The following is a 13,349-nucleotide window of genomic DNA, read 5'->3' on the forward strand; positions in this document are numbered from 1 at the left end:
AGGAAGCCAATTTTTGTGTATTTTCGTGTAGCAGAGGGAGCATTTGTTTGTAGTTTGACATGTTTAAAACAAAGACTCAACAATTTTGTCAAACACATGTTAAATTAATGATGTGTAAATATCAGTTGAAAATGCATGCGGAAATCTATTCCTATGGCCTAATAGAAGAAACATAGGATTACTTTGACTCAGAAAATGCAAAAATTTTATAGCAAGAAAAGTTCATGAAACAAATAAACCTCTGCTTCTTTATTTATTGTCCTAATGTTGTTCACGTTTCCCCAAAATTAAGAAACTGATTTCTCCTTCATTGTTGCGGAGTGTTTTATATATTTAATCAAATTCTCAAACAAAACCAAGTGGGCCCAACAAAATGATGGCTGAAAATGCTGGGCATGAGCACAGTATGCTACAGTAGGACTCAGCCTCCTTCTCCTTTGCAGGGATATATTTAACTAAACAAATCTGCAACCTCAGTGATGGAAGGAGAGGGAAAGGGGAAACTGGGAAGAGAATGGAAGGGAATCCAAAAGTGAAAAAGGTTTTTTGAAAATAAGGTTAATATTATTAATTAATAATGTCATGAGGTGTTATTTGTGTCCGTAAATATGTGTGATGTATGTACATGCATACCTGAATCTAAGTAATATGCATTCAAGAGCTTTATATTAGCTAAATCTTGACTCTGTTTTGTGTGGAGCATTGTAGTTTCTGTTCACAGGGAGTATGAATAAATTTGATGTACTTTTAATGTAGTTTTAATTTAAAGACAAAAATTAACATATTGCACTATAGTGGTGCTTGCCTGTGATATTTCTTCCAGTGAAAAATTATAAGATGAAGAGCCCAATAAAAAGTGCTAAGAAAAAGGCAGATTACAGAAGTAACAGAAGTGCTTAACCCATTTCAGTGTATCTTTTCACCATTGTCTGTGTGAATGCCTAATGAGAATCTCTCCTTTCAAGTGATGAAACACGGCTTGCTACTATTTATTGTTAACTTTCACTCAACATCTATAGTTTGTCCTTCTGCTTAGATTTGCTTTCTGAAGTGTGAGATAATATATTCAACTGGAATAAATGAACCACAAGTTCAAAGTTTTTAACCACATACAAAACAGAGGAGATACCAGAAGAGAAACCAAACTACCTAGCCCCTAGTGCTGAAGTATAAATAATACTTGGATTTGTTATTAGATATGTATAAATATATAATTTACAAAGCAAGCCAATTGATAAATAAGCTGTCCCCAGCACGCTGCAGGGCTGGTGCACACTGGCATGCCACCTCATCCTGTGGTGTGGAGCAATGAGCTGCCTGTAATGATGGGGCTGTGTCACTCGAGCTGGATGACAGCCGATTCTCCTCAGACTGCGCTGTCAGAGAATCACAGACTTCCCCATGTACGAACAAAATTAACTTCTGTTAGTCTGACATTTTCTGCAATCAATACTCACAGGGTCTTTGTCTCTAGGATCAAAATTCATAAATCAAAAGCAGAAAGCATGAAATAAGGTATTTGATAAATCCATTAACTGAAGTGGAAGTGTACTTCTGTCTCACTGTTTGAAGACTACAGTAGTGCTGGCATAAGGGGGTGAAATCCAAACGCGTTAAATGAAGCACTGGGTTGTGTTTGTTTGAATATAGGGCTGAATGGGATGAATCAAAGGACTTTACTCCCATGCAGCAGACAAGTCTGCTTCCCTGGAGGCAGAAAACCACCCACCAGCCATTCCTGCTGGATAGACCTCCTGACTGAGAGCAAATGTCCTGAACATAAAATTGCACCTAAAAACTAAACACCCATGTTTCCTTGTCACTAAACATGCACAAACTTAATTTCATTGTTTTTAAAAGTTTTAAAGAATTTCAAAAAACTGAGAAGCACCAAGAAGACTTTGGCTAGGCACAGGAGACCTGTGTCATACAAGTCCTCTGAAAGGAGAGTGGTTATTGCTTACTATCATTGGGCACCCAAGAATCCCTAAAATAGTAGTCCTTGTTGTTTACCCAACTTACGCAGGTTTAATTGGCAGAAGTTTGCCCACTACTGGCTGAGATGACTCCAAAAGACACTGGAGCAGCACGTGCCCTCCTCCTCATTCAGGCTCCAACTTGAAATTTAGGACACTGGCTGGCTCTTCCACCCTGGGCAGAAAATGTAGTAGTATTTAAACTACCTTTTCAGTGAATTTTCCTTTTTTTCTTCTTTCTGTCTATGAATACTATGCTCTGCATTTGCTATGACTTTGATGTATGTAACAAATACTAACATTTCAAGTTAATTATGCATTATTTTCTGGGAAAGTAACAATGAATTTGTGTATGGCCATTCATCTTATTTGTCCCATTCAATTTCCTTTCAAAGTTAATGTCTCTGATCTGTTTGGATTTTGGAATGGAAGCTGATGGAATATTCTGTAGTTGAATTTTGCTGAACTGTAAATTTTTCTGTAGTTTCAATTCATAAATTGAAAGTCATTTTCTGTTTATCTCATGGTTATGCTCATGAGTTATGAGTAGGAAAAGGATCATTTAAATAGCAAAGATGATGATAAAAATGCAAACAGGTAAGTCCTCAGGAGGTGGATATCTCCATTTCTCAGCTGAAAGTTGTAAAAGAAGCTAGTAATAGTCCAAGGCATCACAAATAAATACGTGGTTCTTACTGTTATGAAATATTTCACTATTGCTTTATCCTGAAGCATTTTTAACATAATGTAGACCCAGACCTTAAAATTTTTATTAAACTTCAGTTATAATTAGATTGTAATAGCGAGTTCCTTCTTTCTGCAGGTCAAGTGGGTTGGAAGATGGGACCATGTCCACACCTAGTGTATACATGTTCTCATCTCTTTAAGTCAAAGTAACTCTTCAGCAGCTAAAAATGCACCCCTGTATTTTTCGTATTTTGAAAATACATTAAAAAAAGTTTTATCTGTATTTTCAGCATAAAATTTGTGTTTGATGCTTAGATTTGAACACAAACAGCATTATGTCAACCGAACTTTCAATAGACTTATGGAGAATTTATCATAGCTGTGTTTGCTGCGATTGAGCATAGTGAAACTTGCTTCATAAGCAAATTGTCTAATTGCAAAATTTTGTAACTATTACGTGATATAAAAGATAGGAACAAAAAATGACTTTAATTGGACGATTTTTTTAGAAAACTTCAAATATAATGACAATATATTTTCCTTCTTTCATGATGTAAAATGAAGACCAGCCAACTGATTTTTTGTGTAACAGTCTTCCTTGAGCATTGTTGCTATTTATAACGGTGCTAACAATACACTTTTTATTTCATAGTTTTGGAAATTTTGTGAGCAGTATTTTCAGCACATCTTATTCTATATTTAGTCGTGACCTATCAACAAATAGTTTGACTTTGCTTTCCTCTAATTACAAGCTAGCCAATAATTAGAGCAGTTTTTTCTATACAGATCTTCTGTCTTCTAAATCTGTCAATGGCTGTGATTTTCTAAGTGTCTGAATGTACTGTAGTAGACCAATGATAAAGATTTTTTTTTGCTGTTCTGTGCATTCAATAAAGTTTTTCCTCTATTACTTCAACAATTCTGTCATTTTCTTTTCTTCTCTAAACAATACTGCCCCCCTTGAGAAGATCTCTTTTAACAGAGCAGAAATTTGCAATTATCTTTAGAGAATGAAATAATTGGACATGTCTATCTTCCATGACTGTCTAGGTGAAGAGAAACAAAAGATTTTTATTAACAGTTATAATATAGCTTTTGTTATAGGACTATTCTAAAACAAAAAATTTACAAATAGCACTAAGCTTCTGATATTTCCTGTTATACAAAATATTAACATTTTAACCACTGTTGCTTTTTTCATCATTCAGAAATTCTTAGATGTAAGCTTTCTGGAGAAAAAGATTTTGGAGTCTTGTTACAAGCAGTGCAACTCTATTTCTCAATTACATCATTCTCAGGAGCATTTTCAGCATTGTCTCATGAATAATGTGATTCCTGATGCAGCATCTTCCCTTGATGGTAGCTGAGAAGCTATACAGACATCCTTGGTGGCTTCACCAGTGACAGGATCCCTGTCCCTTTGAGCAGTCAGTTGGATTCTTGGTCTGCTGAGCTGGCAGACAGCTGGTAGGGTGAGAGTCCTGGGAAGATGAACCAGCAGGCAGCCCATCCTCCAGCTAGAAAGAATGCAAGCCAAATAACGCCAATTTTTGTTTTCTCATAACTGCTCTGTTAGCAAAAGACGGCTTTTTCTGCAGGAGGGAATCAACGTATTTCAGTAGCTGCCACTGAAAACTGAGTCCAGTATTAGTGAAAATGCTTTCACTTACTAAAACGTTCAGAAGTTCAGTAGGTCCACTCATCAGGATAAGAGAATTTACCTCTTAACACAGCAAGCATATTTGGGAACTTGGAAACATATACTGAGATTTCCTGAAGCAGAACCATTGATTGATCCACACTTCTGTAGTAAGGTGAAAAGCTGCCTCTCCAGAAGAGTAAATACATAGTCAGAAATAGGGTGGAAAGAAGAAACTGTTCATAGTTTGCTATTTTTTGTGTCTCCTTGTTGCTGAACTTACTTCTCAGTTTGTAAGTCAAACCAAGATGAGAAAACACCCTTCCCTTTGCTCATCTGGATGCAAGACACTTATACATAGGGATCACGAGACTTCAAGTAGCTTTCAGAGTATCTTCATGTCTTCACCTCTGAAGATCCCCCTCAGTGACTAAATGAAAAAGCACACTCAGTAATAATCTTATCATCTAACCAGCAGCTCCCTTGCATTGTATCTGCCCTGGAGTAGCCTGCCTACTGGCCAACACATTCAGTTTGGTCTTCAATCCTTTCTGCTTTACTGAAGATGCCATCTGCCATTACTTCCATTCCTGAAAGCCAGGAATCACAGGATAATAACTTACCCCATCATCTCTTCTTTTGGATTCAGTGCTCACCATTTCAGGGTAAAATGTTTAAATCTCATGGCAATACACCACTGGCATTCTGAGTCCACAAGGGCACGAAACATTATAAAGGGATTATGCTCCAAGAGGGTACGTTTCAACTTTTGACTTAAAAAAATCTCAATTTTCAAAAACACATCTTTGCTCATTTGTTTGTTTCTTACTAGAACTACATCTTTCCAGTGTTTTTTTTTGTTGTTGTTATTTTTGTTTGTTTTGTGCATTTTTTGCTTTTTTTTTTCCCCCCCAACATTTGTATAAACACTATGTTGTGTTAGTTTTTAGGCAATTTTCAGTAGAAAAAGGGATGGGTAGTTGTTGCTACTGTTACCCAGTACAAGTTGGAAATATTCTATAAGTATAGCATGTTAAATTCAGAAAACTTCCAGTAGAAACTTACTACTGCATTGGCAAGGATATGAAGTCTATGAAGAAGCATAATTTGCCCTGGAATTAAAGAAGACAATCAGTTATACTTCTTATAAATGTATCTCATAAACTGTGGGATTTCTTTTTCCTATTTTATAAGCTTTTTATGCCCATTGAAGAATATTAGATGTTGCTACAAATAGGCATCTACAAGCTAGGTATTTGCAAGTCTCTTGAGGCTTGTTCAATAAAACTGTGAATTCCTGCAACAGAAAAGATCAATTCAAAGATCTTGCACTACTGAAATACAAGAATTGACTAACGTAAGCTTCCCATTGTTAACAGAAGATCTTTTGCTTTTTCTTTTTGGTTGGAAAAAAAAAATAACTAAAATATCATGACAGGTGAAATGGGAATCATTGCATTTTTTTTTCTTTACAGGAGCACATAAGATTACACTGAGAAATCTAGTAGTAAGTTTTCATTATAAATACCCTAACTTTTTGTGGTTCCTTTTGCATAAAATTTTCTGTTAAAACTTTGGTTCTAGTAACGTATACTGCCTATTTCTAGTAAACATTCTTTCCCTTTCAAGAAGGAGAACTTAAATTTCTTTTTTATTTGAGGGTGTACCTAGTAGCATGTGCAGATTATATAGGCTAAAAAAAAACCTTTACATAGAATTATCACACTAATTTTCTTTAAATTCTAAAAACTGTGTAGTATTCACTAGTCATTCACTATTACTAAACATAGGCTTCCAGCAGAATTCTCTACAAGAGTTTCAAGGACTTTTCTATTTGGCAGCAGCAATCACTAATATAAAAGCAAACTCTGCATTTTCCTATATGGATTTATCTATTGCATGAAGGATAAAAGATTGACAAGATAGATGGTTACAGACTATGTGGACGCTGAGGCCTTTGTAAAAGTGAGGAGGAAAAGAGGAGAGAGAATCTTGTTGTAAACACTAGTACAGAAGGGCTCCAGTAGTTTGAGCATTTGTCACTGAAAAGCAGCAAGAAGATTAATTAGGAGGGTGAGAGTATTCATGATGGACACAGCTGCTCTAAAAGCATGCAAGCAGGTCAATAATGTCTTTGCTAGACTTTTGGTTTCTAATCTGAAACAAAGGCATGAAGGTAAACCATGATTTCATCAGCAGAAGTATTCCTTTGTCAAAGCACATGAGTTATATCAAAACCAATACAGAGATATATAGTCATCTAAGGCAAGACTGCTTTGTTCTCTTGTAAGTATACAAATCAAACTGCATTATGACTTTTGAATAGTCTGGAGTTTCACAAAGACTGTTAGTATCTTATGTCTATATTAATTACCTAAATGTCCATGGTAAAATATAACTGTCAGCTCTTAATTTTCTTTACTTGCATAGGAATAGCTTTTCAAAACCAAAAATGAAGAAAAGACTTCCATCATTCCATGACCAAAATAAAGATGCAAAGCTAATATAGATCCCTCTCTGAAAGCATGCCATCATCTCAAGCAATTTTGGAGGCAAGAGACCTCCAAGGAAACTCCAGGAGCTTCTGACAGGTTCCTTTCCCACGTGTACCAGCTCACCATGCTCCATCTAGTGGCTTACAAGACATGGCAAAAGTAATGATTAATTAAGTTTACAGTTCTAGTGGAGATGAGAAACCACAAACTGGACACGTGCTAAACTATACGTAGGTAATGTGGTTAGTGGTTCTTGCCTTCTTCTTCAAAACCTAAATGATCAGCAGATAAGTTTGATGAAAGACTATGAAAAGATCATAATGATAAGGTATTTTAACCTAACAAGAAAAAAAGTAGATAGGAGTATGCAAAATAGATTTAGCTGTTGCAAGCATCTAAACTTATTACCTGTTTCATCCTTGGGTTCAAGCTGGGAAGTTGTTAGAACAAGAGAGCTTGACTTTAGCAAGTCTCCATAACACCATCTCCCCTAACATCCTTGTAATGAAGCTTAGAAATTGTGGGATAGATGAGTGGACAGTGAAGTGGATTGAGAACTAGCAGAGCTCAGAAGGTTGTGATCAGTTTTACAAAGTGTAGTTGGAGTTCTTAAATAATGGTGTTCCCTAGGGGTTGGTACTGGGGCTGGTTGCCATCAGCAATCTGAATGAAGGGCTAGACTCCACCTTCAGCAAATTTGCTGATGATATAAAGCTGGGAGGAGTGGCTGACTCTCCAGAAGGCTGTGCTGCTGTTTAACAAGATCTGGACAAACTGGAGAGTTGGGCAGGGAGGAATGTGATGAGGTTCAACAAGAGCAAGTATAGAGTCTTGAACCTGGGGAGGAATAACCTTATGCATCAGTACAGGTTTGGAACTAACTGGCTGGAGATGAGCTCTGCGGAGAAGGACCTGCGTGTTCTGGTCGATAACAGGTTGACCATGAGCCAGCAATGTGCCACTGTGGCTAGGAAGGCCACAGTATATCCTGGGGTGCATTAAAAAGAGCGTGACCAGCAGGTTGAGGGTGGTGGTCTTCCCTCTCTACTCTGTTCTGATGAGGCCATATCTGGAGTACTGTGTCTAGTTCTGGGCTCCCCAGTATGAGAAAGGCTGGTGTCTTCTAGAGGGAGTTCAACAGAGGGCAACAAAGATTAATTGGTTGGAAATTAACAAAAACAAACAAAAAAAGGAATAATTTTTCATGTGCATATGGATTTCATGTGCATATGAGCAACATTCTGGATTCTGTAGAAAGCAGACCAACATAGAAATGAGCAAAGAGGGGAGAAATTCCACCTGTCAGCAGAGCTCCTGCTAAAAGTTACCTCAAAACAATGATCTTGCTTGCACTCTGACAGCAATTCTGAGCTCTTACAGCTGGATATTGTTCCTCTGTGATTGCCAAGATGCAGGTCCAGAGTGCCAAGGACTCAGGTTTCAAGAGTTCTTCTGCTTTTCAGATGTAGACACAGAGTAGTGTAAGGCAGTTTTTGGAGTTCAAAACCAACTTAAGTCAAGTGCATCTTACCTTGTAACTCCTTACTGCATACAAACTGAAGACAAGTTTTACGGTAAGAAATGGGAGTAAAATTTTTCATGCAAGATAATCATGTATTTCACTTATTGATGGCTACAAGGTGAAGTTCACTTTTCTCGCTATGCTTATTTTGATAACTGTATACTGACATAATTTTTCCTCCTTGAGGTAATCTAATGTTCTGTGGGCTTTTTGCAGTATGTTGTTGAAAATATATTTCAAATGATACCCCATGAACCACCTGAGCACATTTAAATGCCATCTACAGCATAACAAACGCTGATTTCCTGCTAAGAGATGACAGAAGAGCAGCAGCTACGTTGTGTTATTGTACCATGATGGCAGGCTGCCAATATGTTCATTCACATTTGTAATTTCTGTCACTTGTGTAAAAGAGTAATAATCATGTGTTATTAGAATCAAATATTTTGATAAAATCTCAAATGTTTTTTTCAAGATGGTTGTATTATCTTTCTTGAAGTTCTGTGATTCTCTATTACATGAGCACTCGATAAAAATATATAAAATAAATACATTGCTATACATTAATTGGTAAACTTTTTTTCTATGTCGGGAAAGCAATTTACTGGTTACACACACACACACACACACACACACACACACACACACACACACAAAAATGATCAACACCCTTCCCACATCAACTGTATGATACTTCTTACTTTTTTTAGGTGGTTGAGTTGTATCTTTTCCACAGAAAGTGGAAAATAAGTGTATAAAGATAGCAAGTCTTACTTTGAGCCCAGACCACCATAGATTTTTTAGTAAAGTGACAACTTTCAGTGAAGACCTATAACAACATAATTGCTTAGAAAGGCTGATATTTTTAACAGCTATTATGCAGATAATGAACGAGTGTGACACAAGATACTAGTGAAGTGGAAAACAAGGGGTTGTTGGCACAGTCCCCGTGTTCCCTTTACACAGCAATTAGAGACAGTCTGCACTGTCAAAACACTTTTCAAGATTTATTCATATGTTTGGGCTAATCAATCTATGATTACTATTGGCAAAGGGGGAACTGGATTTTCTAAAATATGTGCTTTACTACGTTAGTTTAGATTAGTCTATATTTATTTGAATTTCATGGCAAATAGAGATTAAAAAATAAAATTCAGATATATTTTCTACCTGTGTTATTTCAAACTCCTCCATGCTTAATGGAGGAATTCAAACAGCATCCAAAAATATTCTGCATATATGTTGTTTCCCAGAAAAGCAAAGATATTTATAATCTAGCAGTGCTCTCTTAGCTCTTACTGCACTGTAATATGTAGTGGTTTATGGTGTTTTCTTTATGCCAATCCATCATTTTATCATTTGCATCTGTCCCATAAGGAAGTTGAGGTAGAATACAGTAAGCAATATGCATATTGTTCTGAAGCACAACTCATTTGCAGAATTATTTTATTGCTATACATATAATTAGATTAAATGTTAATTAGTCCACACTGTTCAAAATATTCATTTTTTCTCTACTGTATTGCCTATGGCTTTAATACATGCAGCCAAAAATAATGCTTTTTTCTACTATTTCTAAAAAAAAAAAAAACAAAAAAAAACCAACAAAAAAAAACATCTGAACATCTAAGAATCCTTCTGTGTTTCTTGCTTTCCAGTCTGTGGATGCAAAGCTATGGAGCAGCAGTGTATCCACTCTGTGGCAACTTACAGAGATCTTGAACCGTGAATGGATATTAACTAACCATTTTCATGTTAACAACAATCAACTCCAATGAAGGATTTCAATTAGTACAAATACTGAAAAAGTCAAATGTAGTTATATGTTTGGTGCATGACTTTCCTTTTTTTTTTTTCCCTACTATCATTAAAAGAACATGTCAGAGACCGGTTCTAGCAATACTGTTTAAACAACACAATTTCATATAAGACAGTAGCAACAGATTTACAGAAGAGTAAACTAGTTCCAGCTTTCTTTCTCTAGTAAGCTCAATACTTCCCACACAAACAATTTAAGAAGTTGTTTGGCACTTGGAGTTCAAATATATTACTTCTAGGGGCATGACACAAGAACTACAATCACAATTAATGGCATGTCAATACTTTTTAAAGAAAAATATTGATGTCCAATGGGTAGTCAGGAACTTACTAGATACTATGATCATCTTTCAACGAACGCCATCCATCTAAACTGGGCACACAAATTACATCAAAGTTTTGGAGGAGAACATGTAAGAAAAATGTGGAGTAGTACTGAACTAAAATATATAGAATAAGCAAACTAATATATCTTGCAGATATCTTTAGGAAATAGTCTCATGACTGATAAAAATAGCAAAAAATCTCAGTGGATTTTCAAATTAGTTGAAATGGAAGGGGGAAAATCTTTTCTGTATTTTTGCTCATGATTTTCTAAAATGAAAATAAGAGGTCTTTTTAACTCAGGAGAACATTTTCCTCATTATATACCAATATGTGAAATATAGCTATGTTTTCAGTGTAGCATAAACATGTATTCAACCTCCGCATTCTCCAGCATGATTCAAAAACAGTTTTTGGTATCAAATTTTCACAAATGAAGAACATTTAATTAGGTGCATCAAAATTTGCTATTTCAATTTATAACTGGAGGTGACTGGCCTTTAAAAACTTAGTTCTCTGGCTGAAACTTTCACAAATGTGTTGGTGATTTCTATTGGTATTACGAATAGTCAAGTCAACTAGTAGAAAAGAACTCTTTCACTTGACTGTGAAACTGAGTAAAAATGCACTAGATATTCATAGACCCCAGCGTATGTCATCCTGCACAGATCTATACCTAAGGCATCAATAATAGAGGAACACATAGGATTCATGCAGTCCACTATTTGTATCTTTATTTCTCTGTGAAAATTTGTCTGTAGATATGTCTTACTGTTTGCTGACTATCAGACTGTCCTATTTAGTTTTTCAAGAAACTGGTGAAGTGCTATGGTAACCAAATTGAAATACCAAGTATGAGACAGGGAAAAGTAAGATTACAGCAGTTACATTAAGCTCCTGATGACAGCAGACTTTTAACTTTCAAAATACTGAAGATGTTGAAAAGACTTCTGCAAAGTTTACAATTTTCCTGGGATTTCTAGAATTCGTTTCAATTTCTATGGAACTGAATTTGAATGTAAATGATTCTGATTATGAATGTTTGCCATCTGAAACATAAAACTCACTGTCATATATATTTCAGTCACAGTTTAAAAAAATATTTTTCTCCTGTTTTAATGGAAAAGGTTCTGAAAATGTCTTAAAAAAAAAGAAAGAAATGAAACATCTAGTCTATTTAGAAAATCAGTTTTTTCCTCTACAAATTTCCCATCACTGAAAAAAAAATCACTTATTCCTTTCTTGAAAGACTTCATTAAAAATGAAGACTTTTGCCTCAAAGGGACAGGCAATGCTTCTCAATTTTAATATGTTAATTAATTGCCAGATTATAATTTCTATCAAATGAAATTTGAATTCCACATTAATATTGAATGAATTAACTAAGACTAATTTAATTGTAATGAACACCAACACATTAATTATGATTGGTTGGTTATTTTTAAAAATATTGCATAGTAAATATTCTAATTTTCTGAGGATTGCTGTTGACAGCATTCATTTTGTTTTATTTTTATATCAGCTGAAAAAATAACTCGAGGGCTATTTCTCACCTAATCTAGAAATGTTACTGATTGTGGCTGCTCTTTGGAAAAGCTGAAAAATGTTCAGGGCTGTTTTAAGCAGTGTCAGATTCTGTATCTTCACTTTGTTCTAAAACTTGGCTAATCAACTTCACCAAAATTACAGATACATCCCTAGATGCGAATTTCCATGGGAAAAAATAAACAAAAACCTTCATTTCAGAATTAATAAAATCCACTTCCTCTTTTGAGGAGGCACATGTGTGCTAACAAATACAAATAGAGAAAATTAGGAAATAATTTTGGAAACTAAGTTAAACCTTGCATGGTGGCAATCTTGAGAGAAGACCTGCAACTCTTTTGTATGTAACCTGCCTTCCATAAACATTTCTCTAGTACGTTCTTATACCTCAGTTTCAGTAATATCAGCAGCACTTTGTGTCTTTTCATGTTATTTCACTAACAATCAGAGGGAGACTGGGATAACTTCACCAAGGAAAATACTTACTCCTTATAGAGAAGGCTGCAGTATCTACCTTCATTGATTGACAAATAAGCCAGGAAAAGACTTTTTGTGCGTACATCCCATCATTACTGCTCTGCTGGCAATTCTTTTGGTGGCCAGTTGGTTGTTGTGGTTGGTTGGTTGTAGTGTATGGTTTTTCACTGGTCCTACTGAAGGCTGAAAAGAAAATAAATCCAGATGTTTCCTGGGTTTATGATCTCCATCTTACTATTTGGGGGAAGAAGGAGGGAAAAGCATATTACAACTGAGGAGTTTACTACTGCTATTAAAGCAACTCACAGGAGTCTTGAAGACAATATTGAAAGTATAGCTCTTCTAGGCAATTTATAACTGGAAACAACTATTGATATACCCAGATATTCTTGCTTACGTTATAAATGGTGTCTTTGTAAAGCAGCATATCTATTCAAGATATTAATTAGGATCAGCACTGCATAACTCTATAGCACTTGGAAATGACTATGAAGATTAGTAATAAATTATTCATTCACGTAAATATTTGCTACCAGAGAAATCAGTTAGTGATAGCTAAATATAATTTGACTTCTTTTAAAAGTTAGAAGGTTTGACAACAAACTCTAAAAAGGTTCTTGAATCCTCTGGCAAATGTGAAATATCCTTTCAAAGATATACTAAAAATATTCTGCTTTCTTGGCCTAATTTTTGCTTATCAAAACTTCACTGAGGAAAAAAAGTTATGAATCATTACTTATTGATTGCCTTAAGTGCACTTCTTAGAGCGCGATAGTATAGTGTGATCATATCTATTCACAAAAAGTAGGGTAAGAAGATGCCTACCTCAGAACCTATCTTTCTTATTTATGCAATTAAAATGTGTG

The sequence above is a fragment of the Numida meleagris genome, chromosome 2, assembly GCF_002078875.1.
Source record: "Numida meleagris isolate 19003 breed g44 Domestic line chromosome 2, NumMel1.0, whole genome shotgun sequence".
Taxonomy (NCBI): domain Eukaryota; kingdom Metazoa; phylum Chordata; class Aves; order Galliformes; family Numididae; genus Numida; species Numida meleagris.